Source organism: Nyctereutes procyonoides, unplaced genomic scaffold (assembly GCF_905146905.1).
Source record: "Nyctereutes procyonoides isolate TBG_1078 unplaced genomic scaffold, NYPRO_anot_genome, whole genome shotgun sequence".
NCBI lineage: Eukaryota > Metazoa > Chordata > Mammalia > Carnivora > Canidae > Nyctereutes > Nyctereutes procyonoides.
Window position 1 is genome coordinate 27,111,691 of NW_026575160.1, and position 14,960 is coordinate 27,126,650.

Below are 14,960 nucleotides of genomic sequence, written 5' to 3' on the forward strand. Positions count from 1 at the left end.
TTACAGTAGTTTGAGCATACTTCATGCCAACAGGGCAAAGAATAAAGAGAACTGGAAGTCCAGAGGATATGGAACTTGAGGGACTTCACTGGGAGCTTCCCAGGGTTATAATGACATTTGTGTGTGTGCATGTGTGTATGTGTGTGTTCAAATGGAAACTGTATGCCAGAGGATACATCCTATGTGGAGCCCTTGGGTCTGGTTTAAATGAGAAGCTACAATATATAACCAGCAAGGGCAATTCTTGGCGAGATTTGGGAGAGTTCCTTTACCTTCTTTGATTTAGTTAATTGGGGTAATGTCTACTCTGCCTGGCAACCTCAGCAATGTTGTTTTGAGGCTCAAGTAACACGTATCAAAGCACTCTATCAACTGAAAAGTTCATGTAAAAGTAAGATCTTCATATTCTGTACCTTTGACAGTGCATCTCTCATTTGCTTTTCCCAATAGGAGAGCTCTCTGGATCCCTAAAACAGCCACATCTACACGCGTTTGAGGAAGCTTGCATTCTTTGATCTCATTTGTTTACACTTCTCAGTGGGATTTGATTTGAAGGAAAAAGTTCTGCTGCTTCAAATTTTTTAAATGTTCTTCAAAACATTCTGGGCCAAAATGTGGCATATCATTAATACTTACGTGACTTTTTTTTTTAACCTGAATCTTCTTTCAGTACATATGAATCTTCTTTCAGTACAAAGTTTTCAATGAATTGTGGTTTTTTTTCTGCAATAGGCTTCATTTAATACATTTTATCCCATGTCTATATTGAAATATAGTATTAAATGGCCTCATTCATTCATTAGAATGCATTTATTCAATACATATTTATTAGGTTCAGTCCATATAGGATATACAATCTATGAGGCCACTAGAGAAACAGCAGGAATTGATCCCTGCTCTAAAGAGGCTTAGAATCTAGTGAAGAGAAAACTATTCAGAGAAAGACATGGAGATACTTTGCTTAATGGAATGTAAACAAAGTGCAGTGGGCGCTGGGGAGGAATAAAAAAACCTGCCCCCAGGCTGGCCAGGATAGAGTGCAATCTAGGCAAAGGAGACACCATGTGCAACTGTAGGACAGTAATAGTGAAGAGGAAAAGCCTGAGCATGAAGGTAGGAAGAAGGGACAAGGCATAGAAAGGGCAAACCCTGACCAGAGGTGGAAGCAGCAGATGCAATGGATTTTTGTGCTAAGGAGAAGATTTTAGATTTCACCCTGCATCTAGGCAGAGCTATAGGAGAATTTTGAACACAATAGTGATTCCTACCCAACCTATTTGGGTTTTAATACATATAAGTCAATATCTTATGTGTGAGATCATATTTGTTTTCAGTCATAAAAGTATGTGTCCAATGAATGAATGAACGAACGAATGGCCAGATGGATGGATGGATGTTCTCCAGATCTCAAACCTGTTCCGTTACCATAGGAGAGAGTGCTAATTTCTTTGACTATGCAACTCCATTCACCACAGCATTAAAAAAATACTTAGGAATAAATTTAATCTGTACATGAAAAACCGTAAGACTTTGGTAAAAGAAATTGAAGACACAAAGAACTGGAAAGCTATCCTGTGTTCATGGATCAGAAGAATTAATATTGTGAAAATGTCCATAATGTAAGGAATAACAAGTGTTGGTAAGGATGTGGAGGAAGAGGAATCCTTGTGTGCTGTTGGTGGGAATGTAAATCAGTGCTACCATATGGAAAACAGTATGGAGGTTCCTCCAAAAGTTAAAAATGGAACTACCATATGACCCAGCAATTCTACTTCTGCATATCTGTCCAAAGGAAACAAAAACAGTAACTTGAAAAGATACACGCACTCTCACGTTCAATGCAGCATTATTTGCAAATAGCCAAGATATGGAAACATCCTAAGTGTCAATGGATGATAATAGATACAGATACAGATTGGTGGTTGCCAGAGGTGAGGTAGGCAGAGGGAAAAATGGGTCAAGAGGTACAAAATATTATAAGTAAGTCATGGGGACATAACGTACAGCATGGAAGCTATAGTTAATAATATTCTATTACATATTTGAAAGTTGCTAAGAGAGTAAATTTTAAGTGTTCTCACCACAAATAATAAAATAATTATGTGAGATGATAGAAATCTTAACTAACCCTCAGTGGTGATCATTGCAACAATAAGTGTATCAAATCGATTTGCTGTACACCTTAAACTAATACAATGTTATGTGTCAATCATCTATCAGTGAAGCTGGGAAAAATAATTCACCTTAAAAAAATTGAATTTTACATTCTAAAGCATGAGATGATTAGCAATAATATTTCAGTTATTTACCAGATGATAAAATTCAGTTTTCAAGAAAATGTGTCCTATTTCTCTTATGCCTTAAGATACCCTTATCCCCCACCCCAACACACACAGACACACGCACAGACACACACAGACACACCCCGATTTCTGTCCAGAGTTACTTGCTGTTCAATTTGCAAAGCAGAGACCTGCTCCTTGGCTGTGCACTGGGGTAAAGGCCTCTGCCAAGGTGACTTTGCCCGCCTGTTACTCTGACCACAGTGAGGCTTTCTCATCCATCCAATAACTTTCTGTTATAATTGCATCATCCCTTCCTTTCTTTGTGTTCAAGGCTCTGGCCGCTGATCACCATCTGTAAGGAAAAAGCTTCATTTTTCCATTATTATACACACAGCCCAGTCCCTTTCTTCTTTTTTTTTCCAACATATACTCTCACTCCCCCTCACCCTTTTTCTCACTCTTATTGTCTCTTCTTTTATCACAGTTCCTTTTTGCCTGACAGTGTCTCATAAAATTCACTGGGGTTAAATCCTTTGATGATTCTTCTTCAAGTGCTTTCTCTGCCCAAATTGTATGACATTTTTGTTTTAGATTCGTTTTACATTTTCACCGGATTCAAAGTCTAGTGAATTTTTCACATTGCTTTTCTGGTACTCTGTATTTTTCCTGCCCATTTTAATTGCCTGATTATTGAACAAATCTTCTTCAATTAGCCCTTTCTACATCCATCTGGCATGTGCTTCAGTGGAATAAAAATGAACATTGGTAGAGATTAGGTCACTAAAAACTGCTTGCTACCGATGGCAGGGATGATGAAGTGGGAGAATTTTTCACATTCAGATTTTATGTTTTCTTGGGTTTCCTAATTTCTATTTTTCATTTGTCCAACATAAATAAAGAGTTCTCTGATATTATCAATGTTTGCATTGATTTGGCTTGTCTGAGATTTTTGATTAGTTGGTTGGTTGCCCATCCTTTATTAGTTTTTAAAACCTGGATAATAAATCCATACGACTGAATTTATTTTTTTAACATGACCTACGACAAATTACTTAACTTCTGTGAGGCTTGGTTTTCTCATTTGGAAATGGCAAATAAGATCTAGTTCACAGATATTTGGGAAGGACTAAATCAAAGGCAGTGTACAAAGCGCCAAGCTTACTGCTTGGAATATCTTAAGTGTTCAATAATTGTTAGTTTCCTTCTGTCTTCTTTTTCAATAAGGTTATTATGTTTTTTAATATAGAACATTTAGATTCTAAGAATGTGCCTTTATCACTATCTTCAAATTACTTTCATAGGTAGCTTTATGATTATGTTAATAATATTTATCTTTTGAAATGACTGGAATTGAGAAAAACACAGGATTTTAAAATTAATTTTGAGTCTATCAGTTTTTTTTTAACACATAGCTATCAAAGGCCCAGATGTGCACCATATGAGTTGATGAAAATGTACATAGGAAGTTGTGATAAAAGCTTTTCTTTTTAGTCTATCTATCTTAAATTCAAGGTTACTCTTATACAGCTGGTATACATTAAATATAAGATTTTGAGTTATATCAAGAATGGTTGGTCTAAAAAGTATGGAAAAGTTGAACAGAGGACTGGGAACATTTCTTCCTGGGATAGAGTGAAGTTGAGATGGAATCTTTCTATTTCTAGAGCATCTCTTCAATATGGACAAGACATCACAATTAGAGGGAAAAATATTTAGAGAATTATATTTTGCCCCAAATGTAGACATTTTTTTCATCTACAGTCTGTTTTAAAACCAAACAAATGAGTAAAAATTCATCATGTTCTGGTAACATGGCATATACTCGTCACGGTGCCACTGGAAAAAGTGCATTGCTTTAAAACTACCTGAGAAGATAGAAGTCAAAAGAGACCTCAAATGATAAAGAAATGTAAATTAATAAGCTCAAGGGAAGGTATTGTGGCAAACAGCATTCGTTCCATATCTATCAGCCATTCCTTCTAATCTATTTTCTAACAGAACCCTAATTTGTCTCACTTGGCAATGGACTCAGCCCCAAGTGATGAAATGTGATTGTTTCAGGGAAGCCAATCATTAAAATTTTGCCTCTTTCCCAGCTGTTCTTGAGCTCGTGGTAGCATAGTTCAGAGCAATGAGACATGAGGGGATGTCTGCTGGGGAGCTTTGGGAAAGCTTTCTTTCTTATAAAAAGGCATGAGAGAGAACATTCTGAAACTGGCCTGTCCCCCCTTTTCTTGCTTTGAATGTAAGGCCTGGAGTTTTTTTGCAAGCGTCAGGTCACAAATGTAAAGTGAAGAATTAACACACCCATGTTGATAGAAAAAAAACTTATCTGGGTCACTTGATAACATGTTTAAGTCCCTGGACCAACCCTGAAGTATGCATCTTCAGATTTCTTAAGGCATAATAATGCCCTTACGGTTTAAACCACTGTTGTTCAAATAAGCTATTGCTTAAAAGCAAATAAATTCCTGAATGACACAAGGGTTCTCTTTTTGCTTTGAGTTTTGTTATTACAGTTGTTGCTGCTGGTGGTCTTTCATTTTGTTTTTGTTTTTAAGATTTTATTTATTCATGAGAGACACAGAGAGAGAAAGAGAGAGAGAGAGACATAGGGAGAAGCAGCTCCATGCAGGGAGCCCGATGAGGGACTCGATCCCGGGACCCCAGGATCACGCCCTGGGCTGAAGGCGGTGCTAAACCGCTGAGCTACCCGGGCTGCCCTTGTTTTGCTTTTTATACAGTGTAACATAAGCACAACTGTTTGAAGAATGAAAAATTCGGAGAGCCCTAACCTCCAAAAATTTGAAGCAACCCAAATAGTCATTGGTAAGTGAATAAGACATTGTAGTACATCTGTTCAGTAGAATACCACTTGGCAATAAAAAGGAATGAACTATTGATACATATAATGTGGATGCACATAAAATCATTATCCTAGTGAAAGAAGCCAGACCTAAAATACATATAAGTCAATTCACATGAAGTTATAGAACAAGAAAAACTTATCTGTAATTTGCTTAGACATCAAGAAATAAGCATAACTTCCTTAATAAGGAAAGAGAATTTTTTTTTCTTGAATACCATCCAGGGACCTAAATAGATTGTTGCAGTCTGTGCCAGCAGCTCTCTCTGCTGGCCTTATTACAATCCATTATCTCCTCCTGTAATCCTTGGCTTTCTGTGTCAGTTATACGCATTTTTTAAACTTTTAATTTTAAAAGAATTATATTGCTACAGGAACATTAAAAAATAATACAGAAAGGTTCTATGTACTCTTCATCCAGTCCCCCACAATGGTTACACCTTATAGAACTATATTGTAACACTGAAACCAGGAAGCTGACACTGGTTTGTGTTAACAATGTGTGTATACAGTTCTATGACATGTTATTATGCGTGTATTTGTGTATCCACCACACAAGACATAGAATGGTTCCATCACAGTGATGATCTTTCCTTTGTAGTCATACTAACTCCCAAACCCTGGAGGCATACCAACTCCAGGGTCTTAACCCCTGGAATCCATTAATCTGTTCCTTATCTCCACAATTTGGTTATTTTGAGAATGTTATATAAGTAGAGTCCTACAGCAGGCGACCTGTGAGATTGGTTTTTTGCACTCAGCCAAATGCCCTTGATCCAAGCAAGTTGTTGTATGTATCAGTTGCTTATTCCTTTTTGTTTCATGCGATCCATGCTACAGATGTACAACAGTTTTTAATCACCAAGTCATTGATGGATATTTTGGTTGTTTCAAGTTTTAGAACATTAAAAATGAAACTTCTATGAAAATTCTTGTATAGGTTTTTGGTGGACCTAAATTTTCATTTCATTTCTGGGATAAATGCACAGTAATGAATGCAATTGCTGGTTGTATTAGTGTATATTTCGTTTTTTTAAGAAACCGCCATACTCTTTTCCAGAGTGACTGTACCATTTTTACAATCCCACCAACAATGTATGAAAGTGCCAGTTTCTCCACATCCCTCTTTTAAAAAAAAGGTTTTATTTATTCATGAAAGACACAGAGAGAGAGAGAGAGAGAGAGAGAGAGAGAGAGAGAGAGGCAGAGACACAGGCAGAGGGAGAAGCAGGCTCCATGCAGGGAGCCCAATGCAGGACTCAATCCCGGGACTCCAGGAAGATCCTTGGGCCAAAGGCAGTCTCGAAACCCCTGAGCCACCCAGGCATTCCTCTCCACATCCTTGCTAGCACTTGACATTTCCTTTATTTTTTTTTTATTTTATCAGTTCTAATAGGTGTGAGATAACTAGAAATGTTAAACATCTTTTCATGCGCTTATTTGCCATTTGGGTATCTTCTTTAATGTCTCATGTCCTTTGCCTATTTTCTAATTGAACTGTCTCTTTTTTTTTTATTCTTGCGTTTTGAGAGTCCTTTATATGTTCTGACACAAATCTTTTTTGTCACATATGTGGCTTGCCAATATTTTTTCCTAGTCCATAGTTTGTCTCTTCAACCTTCTTAAACAGGTTCTTTCACAGAGCAAAAGTTTTTTTTAAAGTTTTGATAAAGTCCAATTTACAAATTGATTTTTAGTATAAGAGGCTATCAGTTTAGTATATACATGTACTTTTGTCCAAGTAATAACCTTCCCTTTTCTGGATGCTTTTCCAATTTACTTTGTAAATAAATGAAACCATCAAAACCTAGCCTCAAAAGGACTTATCTCATAAGTAAACAAGTTACTTTAAATAAGTATTACCCAGATTAACCATGTTATCATTTACCTATTAATACATTAAACACCTATAAGTTTATTACCTTTTTTTGAAAATCAGAAAACTACCAAAACCAGAATCAGTAATCAAAAACTGAAAATAGATTTATTTTTACTGTAGAAAACGTCATACTACACACAAGAAAAATGAAAATGTATTAATAATATACTTTCCTTATGTGTTTTGAAAAATTGCAGCATCAAGTCAACTAATGAGTACTTTTTTCAGTACATTTTTAGTAGCGATTATATGGTAATCTCAAATCTCTCTAATTGAGGTGAACTATTTTTCATGGTAAAATTATTTTTGTTTATATCATTATCCAAAAAACAATGAATATGTTCAATTATGTCTCTTCTTACGTGCTGTTTCCAGTTTGTATTTTAGAAATGTAGGTCTCTAGTTGGCAAAATTATAGTGACACCTATTCTGTTCAATGCCTATGAATGGTAAAGACAGGATTCACCTGAAATGCTTTTAACTGAGCCTGTTCTACCAAATCTCCACACACAGCTTTCTTCTTACAAGCCTCTTAGACCTCATTTTATGCTTCATGGCTAAGGTATGTGTGGAGAAACAAATGTACCTGATTGTCTTATTTATTCACCTCAAGATCTGCTCTTGCCACAAGTGCCCTAGAAACAGGCACTGCTCACAGAATGAGCAAGGTAAGGAAACACCCCTGCAGCCCAGGATATTCTCAAGGAAGTGCTTCCTGAGGTTTCGCTGGAGAAGAGAACAGGACCAGTAAGCTTGTTCTAGTAAGTGTGCATGGCACTTGTTTTCTCTTCCAGCTGAGTTAGCTCTTGACATTAGAAAAATTTTTCTGAGGCATCAAATCCTTGCTGAACCTGATTAAAGCAGAACTAGAGTTCTCAGGAGAATCAGTATAAAGGATGGTTGCTAAGCAAGATAACCATAAGGGGTCTACCTTATCCTCTATCCAAGGCCAATAATGAGGAGGCAACGCAAGAGCAAGGTCACCTAAGGGAAGTTTGACCCAAGATTCTTCTGGAGGGATCAAGAGTTAGCTCTATTATAAACTTTTAGGAAGAAGTCAGCGTTGAGGAAGCTGACAGGTGGAAGTCTACTTTTGCCTGAAGGGCAGGGGGAGCAGGAAGGGCAATATTCCAAGAAATAAGTATAGCTAGCTTCAGTGTTGGCTACAAATTTCAGGATGTAAACTGCTCAATATGCAGTCAAGAAAAGCACTGAGGACATTTACTCTGACATGCAAGAATTTTGGGAAACAGGTTGGGCAGCCTGTCACCTCTCGACTCTATTCCTGACTACTTTTAATGAAAAGACTCCAAGAAACACCACTTCTTACAAAAATCCATACCCAAATTCTTTAGGAAGAATCTTGGATTAGATGACCCAGAAGCCCCCATCTAACCCAAAGATTATGATTCTAAGATATTAAATATTGACAGACAAACAATGTGGACTCAATAAATATTTGCTGGAATTGAACTGAATTGAATTCAGGAAGTAAAAGGGTCTATATTTTATGACGGCAGGTTATCTAATTCCCACAGTCAAACAGCTGTATGAACTTCCTCTCCTTTGAAAGTTTTACATTTGTTCACCACATTTCCCTGCTAAAATCTGCGAGGTAGAGCTGATCTTAATACCATATTTTAGAGCTCAAATTGCCTTCAGTGGTTTATTTTAGAGTGTCCTTTCTCCAATATTATTATGTCCCAACATAGAGTTTTTGTATCTCTTATCTAAAAATAAATTACCTGAACTTGATTGCATATAGGATTACGGACTAATGAACATGGATTTTTGCTTAACAGATACCCAATTTTTTTTCTAGCAAAGATACTTTATGATTTATGATCCTTAATGACCTAGTTATTTGAAAAAACCATGGAAGGTATCAATGAGTTTTCTTCAATTGGTTAAAATATCATACATTTCTTTCACCAGTTCAGACATCTTTGTCTTTGATCCTGATTCACAGAATTTAGTGAGGAGGTGGAAAAGAGGATTGTTATAGAAGATGAATCAACAACACGATGGACAAAGGATCATAGAAGTAATGAAAAGATTTTTTAACTTCAAAAAATAAGTCAGAAAATGTGAGAATCTTTGGATAGGGAAATGAAATCTTACTTTAGCAGAAATTTATCTGTCTAGTACATACGATATATTCTTATGAGAGGAACCATATTTATTTATGATCATGAACCCAGTGATAATATTCTATATAACAGTTTCTTGAAGTAAACTCAACAATGCGCTTGGTGTTCAAGTTACTTGAGAATATAACCCAAAAAACTAAATAATTACCACACTGAGTATATATTCCTATGTCATGAAAACTATTTTAAATACCTATTTTATTTTATCAACTTTAAATTCACAAGGCAATCTAGATACTATAAAAATTGATTGTGCATAAAATATTATCAGGATCCAGAAATGGCTTTGTATGGTTTTCCATGACTTAATTTTTTTTAAGAAATCAGCTGAGCATAAAAAGTGTTATTTTGGGTTTTTATAATATGAAGACAGAAGGCATTATTATTAACAGATTAGGAAATCCATTTGTTTTAGCATGTTTATTGTAATTCAATAAAAACACACTTATTGACTTGCTAATTTTTGCTAAACTAATTTAGAACTTGATTTGACCTCCTCTACTCAACTACTGTAACTGTGCTATAACCTAATTAGGAAAACCTCAAGAGACAATGGTTGTTTCTTATGATTAAATATAAAGTGAGAATCTAGTTTTACTTTATCAGCTCATAGTTTGTTTTTATTCATTTACCTGGAGCAAGACTGAAAAATACTTTAACGGTTTTCCTGTTATATATCATCAAAACAGAAAAGGTCTTTTACCTATATGATTTTTTGATTGGCATATATAGGAAGATGCCAGGTTAAAATACATTATGTTGCAAAAGCTTTGTCTAATCCTGGAATGTCTTTTTTCAGAAACAATGTTGTAAATGGTGTTCAGATACCCTGCTAGTTCATGAAATGTACATATTTTTATGTGATATTTATTTGTATTAACAAAATGTAGAATGTGACTACTGGGTAAATTTTAAAAAGTAAAGTTGAAATGTGATTTTATCTTTAAGTTATACTTGAGATAAATCCAGTTTTATTAGAGGATATTGATCGGGGGTACTAAACTTGTGGCAATTCCATAAAGCACTCTAGGGCACTGTCTTTTCAAATATAAAATGTGAAATAGTTATTTAAAATTATTTAATTTTTTCCAGTTATAACATGTTTTTATTGCAGAGGATTTGAAAATATGAAAGCAGAAAGGAAAAAATAAATCACCTGAAATTCCACTACTTACATATAACCTTTCTCATCATGTTTGTACAGTTATCTGTCACTGTGTAACAAATTACCCCCCCCCAAAAAAAAAAACTTAAAGGCTTTGAATTGCCAAACATATTTTAGTTCATAGTTTCTGAAGGTCAGAAATCAAGAAGTGGTTTGCCTGAGTGATTCTCAGATTCTCTCATGATGTTGGAATCAAGCTGATGACCAGGGTGCAGTCATCATAAGGAGACTCAATTGGGAAAAAAGGATTTGCTTCCAAGTTCACTCACATGGTTGTTGGCAGGCCTCAGTTCTTCTCTGGCTGTTGCCCGGAGACAGCACTTCCTCACCATGTTGGCCTCTCCACAGAGCTGCTCACAACATGGCAGCTTGCCCGAGCAAGTGATCTAAGAGACAGATCCAAAACCCTAGACAGAAGTCACACAGTCTTTTATAACCCAAGCTCGGAAGTGATATACTATCACCTGTGCCATATAGATGGACCCTGGCACCAAGTGGAAGGGGACTACATAAGTGTGTCACCATCAAGAGGTAGAGATGATTGTGGGCCTGTTTGAGGGGTATCGCAGTGGTACGTTTCTTTCTGGTCTCTTTTTTTTTTATACGTTTTTTTATATACTATTGTTCCACCATATAACAAAAGCATTTTACATGTTATTAAAACATCCCATGATAATATTTTAGTGGTTAGACTATATTATATATTGTTGAATATAATCATTTCTAAATATGCACTATTGTAAATAATTCTATGATAAACAGCTACAGCTTTTGCATGAAGCTTTTCCATCTGCATTTCAGATAATTTCTTTTGGATTGCAATCTAGCTTAGGGACTAATTTAAAAAGCTGTAACACAAGTTGCCAAATTGCTTTCCAATTGGATCGTATCAATTTAACTCACAGAGGGGCTTAAGAGTATTTTACTGCTCCTTTATCTGGGGACTTGGAGGTTTTAGAAGCTAATAGGACTAGTTTTTAATTTTTTTTTCTATTTTCATGTTAGTTTCCCCATCTCTTGACTTTTTACATTACTAGCTCTGCTCTGAAACATAGCAACCATGATTGTGTGTGTATGTGTGTGTGTGCGTGTGTGTGTGTGTGTTTTCTGGGAAGAGTGGGAGAAAGAGAGACAGAATTAGTAGGAAGCTTTTCCGGAGTTAAATGAAAAAGAATCAGAAAAGGGAAAAAAGGAAGAAATTTAGAGTGGAGGTAATGTAACTGAGAAAGTATGGCCTAATGCTATATTTACTGAATTGGGAATAGTGTATACAAGGGAGAAATAGCACAGAACCAGTATGCCTTGATGGGGTAGGGGAAAAAAAGGTGATTGGCATGGGAAAAAGAGATTGGAGAATGCAATATCCTATGACTGTCCCTAGGGGACCCTATGGGCCAGGGTAACTGCTTTCCTCGTCTGAGAGTCAGAGGGGCTGCTGAGAGGAAGACATGTGACTCTCTCCCTAAACTGAGAACATTTATGTTCTCTTACTTTTTTTTTTTTTTCAGTTCCTGTCTATTATGAAGTTATTTTCCTGTGGTGAAATCAGGACAAATTAGAAGTAATTTTTTTTTATAAAAGCGTGTTCCTATGTAAGAGTAACATGAATATTCAGGGAACTGCCTCATACTTCCTCACAGTCCTTAAACCCATGATCGAACTTTTTTTTTCCCCCCACAACTTCATGCTTTTACCCAAAGATAGTAAGTTTTCTGAGGCTTCTATTTGGTAAATTTTAATTTTTGGATTAAAAGACGTATAAAGAGAGAGAGAGGTAAACCAAGTTACAGACTCCTAACTATAGAGAACAAACTGATGGTTACCAGAGGGGAGGTCGGTGGTGGGGGGACTGGTGAAAGGGGATTGAGGAGTGCACTTGCTGTGATGAGCACAGGGTGACAGATGGGAGTGTTGCATCAGTATATCGTATACCTGAAACTGATATTACACTGTATGTTAACTAACTGGAATTTAAATGGAAACTTAAAAAAATAAAAGATGTATTCTTAGATCTTTTTTTTAAGTTATAGTCACAAACAAAAAAATAAACAAGAACCGTTAGCCTTAAGAAATATTTTCCCTGGTCTCATCATATCCCGGATATACCTCTATCTTATGCTGCATGAATTTCATGTTTTATTGAAGTAATCCACTTATATATCTTTTAGTTCTCACTAGAGTGTACGTTCTGGGCAGGGACGGAAACATATACATCTTTAATTCTTGGAATACCTACCACAGTGCTTAGTATATAAATATTTGTTGAGTCATTACATAATGCAGTTGGGAATTGGAATGCCAGACTGAATATACTTTTATATCTATCTGCTCAGTTCTTTCGTATGAAAAAATAATGAAAATCTTCAGTTATAACTAGTTTAGCCAGATGATTGGGTACAAAATAGACGAAAAGATCTGCTGAAAATGATACACAGCTAAAAATATATCTGACAATGTTCTGAGAGAATATATTTAACATCTAAAATGCATTTGTCTGGGGCATGACATTCATTCATTCATTCCAAGGAAGATGATTAAATATCTCATATTTGCTAGACATATTTGCTATATAGGACCATAGAACTTAAGATTCAACTCCACCGGCTAAGGGAAGCTTGGCCTAAATTCTAAGTGACGTGTTTCAGATGTGTTCTAGAAAGCAGTGAGGAACCGAACTGAAATGAAGAGAAACTGAAAGTAGGGAAGGCGATGAAGAAGTTATCAAGAATGACCAAGTGAGAAGTGGTGAAGGCTTGAAGTAAGGCAACACCATGGGAACGGATGGAAGAGGACCATGGGCGATGAAAGAGGTGACAATGAATGAAACCTAATGCGTAGATTGTGAGGACACGGAGGAGGTAGCACGTGTGACTTGGGTTTTCTTGGCTTCAGTAACCGGTTGGATGGAGGGGCTATTAACTGTAAACCAGGTGCATGAGGAGTAGCTGGCCAAGGAAAGAGAGGGCAAATTGGTACCCTTTCACAATTCATAACTGTGCCATCAATAAGCAATTGATTAAACACATCCGGAGCTTAGGAGATAAATATCTGTGGGGCGTTTTGGAAGTTCTCATTGTGAGGATGGTGATGTAGATGATGGCAAAGGGAGGAAAAAGAAGGAGAAAGAAACAGAAGGAGAATGAGAAGAAAAGAGAATCAGAAGGGAAGGGGAAGAGGGCAGATGTCTGAACTTTTCTATGATTTGTCACAATTAACCACTTCAATACGTTCTTTGGGTAAACTCCTATGGCTACTGGAGCCATATGGTTATTAAACCAAAATAAAAATCTACACCGATGCAGGATCTTGATATAGTTCATTTTTGTTCATAGCTTTAAAAAAAATCAATGTTATATTTTGTCTCACAGCCTCGTGTTAGCCTTTATTTCTTGAGTGTAGTGAAGACAAGCTGCTACTGAGATTATGGGTTTCGCCCCCTAGGAGTCCCTGAAGATCATTAACCCTGAAAAACATCATAAACCGTGGTTTGTGTTAGCACCTCTTGCCATCAGTTTTTCTATAATGAACACTTGCAATCAACAGTGATGAACCTCTTTACACTATTGAAGAAATCTTGCAGACTTTAATTGACTTTCAAGAGAAACAAGTCATCAGACTTTTTTTTCCCCTCCTGTGTATTACAGTGGACATGACATGACAGTTAACCATCTTTAATACTGTACCGACATCCAAAGGTATTGCCATCACTAAGCCGCATCAGTTTCGATGGATGTGAAGAAAATGTAAAGAGATGGAGGTGTGTGACAAAAATGCCTTTCGTGGAGTGCAAAGAAGGAGGATGATTGTATGTCTAGACATATGAAATAGTTCAATAATAATTATCAGTTTTACTAATGAGCCGCATAATCTTGCTGTCATCTCTGAATCTTTGCTTTATGATTTTTAAAATGAAGGGACTGGACGAGAGTATTTTGAAGTCCCCTTCCGGTCTCAAATTTCACTGTAACTCAGAGACATACAAACCTGAGACTAATTTAACAGTAGAAACATCATCAAGCAAAAGGTTCTCGCAACAAGCAACTCAACATATTTAAATCAATATGTAGGGAAGTAAACATCAGGGATTTGACAATTTGGCTAGACTTACCCTTACAGAGATAGGTCACGTCTCAAAAAACTCCAGGTCCTATTAATTTGAGCCATATGAAATTGTTATTTGTGTGGCTCAAGGTTGATCAGATATAGTTTAGTATGATTCACTTTAGTGTGGTTATTTCCAGGGAATGCCTTATCAACATAAGCAAGCTGTTACATTCTTTACATTTTTTTAATTAGTTATTTTCTGGAAAATAGAAACTTGGTAATCAAGTCTCTAACATGGAGAGGGATGCCACCTTATACATAGATAGATATTTCAAGATCCCTAAGAAAATAGGTCTAATATATATAAACTGTACCACCACAGTGTCGCATGAAGAAGATAGAGTCCTCCTTGCTTGATAGAGGCTTTGGGGTCAGCATTAGAATTCTCTCTCCAGTAGTTGTCCCTTTTCTATATTCATTTGGATAAAGCCTTCCCTGGCAAGATTTTATCCCAGAGCAACTGATCTTTGTCTTTGCAACAGTATTAACCGGAACTGGAACCTGACGCTGT